Below are 2,924 nucleotides of genomic sequence, written 5' to 3' on the forward strand. Positions count from 1 at the left end.
TCAGAGTTTCTGATTGGAAGAGTTAGTATTTACTTTCACAAGAAGAATAGTAGTTATACAATTTAGGTACATGCAATGATTGAAATAACAATTTTTGGTTGAATTCCAAATTTATTAAATGCATGGTTTAAATAAACACAAAAAAGGAACTACTGTAATTTTTTTTAATGTCAATTCAGAAAAGAAAACAGAGTCAAATATGATTAAAAGATAAATCTTATTCATATAGAAATAAAAAAATTAATTCATTAAATTATCAAAAACTTGAATATGATAAGTTTATAGGAATGATTTTTTGATTACTTGATGAAAGTTTTAATTCCATTTTATTTATATTTTAATCATAAATTTGAACGTATTTAAAATTAATTTAGCATCTATATTTTTTTTTAAAATGATAGTTTTCTAATTTCTTTTGTCAATTTTTTTTTATTTCTTTATCTTCACAAATTATGCTTTCTAGTTTTTCATGATTTTCTAGTACTAAATTAGATATTGATTTATATAATAAGATATGTGGTATTATTTTAATATGAAAATTTTAGCTTTTTTCATTGAGATGGAGTGCAAAGAGTTAAAATCCAGTTTTATTATGATAGAATAGATAGTTAAATTGTATTGAAGATGAATGGTAAGAGGTTCAAATCTATTTTTATAGTTAAACCATAAAAAAACTAAAAAAATTACATGGATCACCACGTAAAATTTAAATAGTATTGTTAAAAATTTAACATCAAAATTTTACCCTCATATTTACATGGTCATAATATAACTTATAATAAATAAGGCTTTTAAGTCTAGGTTTGTATTTAGTTTTATACTTAAACTAGATTCGGACCCGCACGTACGTGCAGGGTTGATTTCAAAAATTAAGATTATTATAAGGTTTACAATATTTACGTATGTGCGGGATAATGTTTATAAACATATTTTTAACGAATATTAGTAACATTTATAATTTAAACTCTTATCAGTATAGCATTTGATATGTTATTGTTTTTTTAGACGAAAAGAATGATCATATATGTTTTGTTTTTTAGACGAAAAGTATAAACAACTACAATTAAAAAAGTAAGACGAATATAGAATGTTTATATCTTGACAGAAAAACCGTCACGTCCCATATATTTCATGTTTATTCTATTTCATAACTGTGATTTTAAAAATACTTTATCCATTTGAGATTGTATATTTTAGTCTAACATATAAAGAAATAGGTAGAAGATTTGGATGGGATATTCATACTTCATGTACTTTTTGTTTGGATATTTAATTTTTACAAATTAGTGGACATTATACAATTTTTCTTTATATTTCTCATTATCTATCAAATTGGATAAAATCTGCCATAATGATTAAAATTCCTAAACTTGATGACCTAAATTGTATAGCGTGACAAACCCACATTGATAGACTTACTTTGTAATAGTTTTGCTATTTTTTTACTTGCCACCCAAAAACCACATGAGCAATGTTTGTATTCGCCGTGTTGAATTTGCAAAACCCGTGGGTAACATGTATTTCAATAAAAAAAAATATCTATAAAATATGTCTTAAGAGATTGGATTAGAGATTATTTTATGTTTTGATAGACTAAAACTCAGTAAGATATTCAAAAATACTCAAATTTATTCCATTCCAAATTGCTCGTACTCAAGTTAGACTTTGAGAATAAAATATAGCTATTAAAAAAAAAAATTGTAGCCTGTTACCCAAAATTTTATATATTCATGTGTGAAAAGAAGTGAAACTATTCCTCTTTAAATTTGATATTTATTCATAGTATTTATTAACAAAACTTATCCTTATGCACTAACACAATTACGGTAATTATGTTGGTATGATAGGTTCTTTCGTTTTAGTTGGTAAGATAGCTTCTTTTTGCCCCAAAAAAAACTTGGTATGTTTAGTTCTATATTTATGCAATCGAATTAAAATTGATCTCTATATGTTATTTAAAATTGATAATTATATTTCCAAAATTTTATTGTAGGTTATTGGTTTCGTATAAGTTTGGATATGCAATTCTAACCAATACTCTAAAATATGTTTTGTTTGATTGCCACAATTTAAATAACACAAATTAAATGAAAAATAAACAAAAATGAATTTACAATTTAAAAATAATTTTGTAAAATATATTAATAAACATTTTGATTTTTTATACCGCACATATATACACATATATACCTATGCTATATGTGTGGATGGTTGCACAAATCTACTATACAATTATATTAAATAGAATCAATCACTTCAGAATTATATTATTGATAATTAAAGTCCTTTGTCAATACTCCTTCACGTTTCACCTTACATGTTTTTTTCTCCTTGACACCATATGTAGTAACAACATTTGTTCTTTTTACCGCATGCAAACATATATATACATATAAATATTAAAATCATGTCTGACAAAAAAATATTAAAACCATGCGTGACAAAAAAATATTAAAATCATTTATATATTGGCATTTTCACGTATTTTTTTTGGTAGGAAGTACCTCCAAGTATCTATATTGGTATCTTCATGTATCATTAATAATATATAAAATGAAAATATCAATTTAAAATTTCAAATCTTAATTAAAGATATTACTATTTTTCATAGTTATGATAGTCTTAAGATATAATTTCATAAAGATAAACAACACATTTTGTTGTTAAATGGTTAGGATTTTGTCAACAATGATGTAAATGATAACCCTTTTCAAGGATGAAAAATATTAGAATACTAAAAGCATAAAAACCTTAAAAGAGTAGTTCAAAATAGAACAAAAACGCCGCACATATTTTTTTGAGTTAAACATGAATTTTTGAACTCTGTAAAAAAATAGAATTCAACATAAATTAGTTTCATATTAAAAAAAGACTTAGAAAAGAAGTATGCATACTAAATACTTTATAAATTCAAACCATTGTTT

This window comes from Camelina sativa, chromosome 20 (assembly GCF_000633955.1).
Source record: "Camelina sativa cultivar DH55 chromosome 20, Cs, whole genome shotgun sequence".
Classification (NCBI taxonomy): domain Eukaryota; kingdom Viridiplantae; phylum Streptophyta; class Magnoliopsida; order Brassicales; family Brassicaceae; genus Camelina; species Camelina sativa.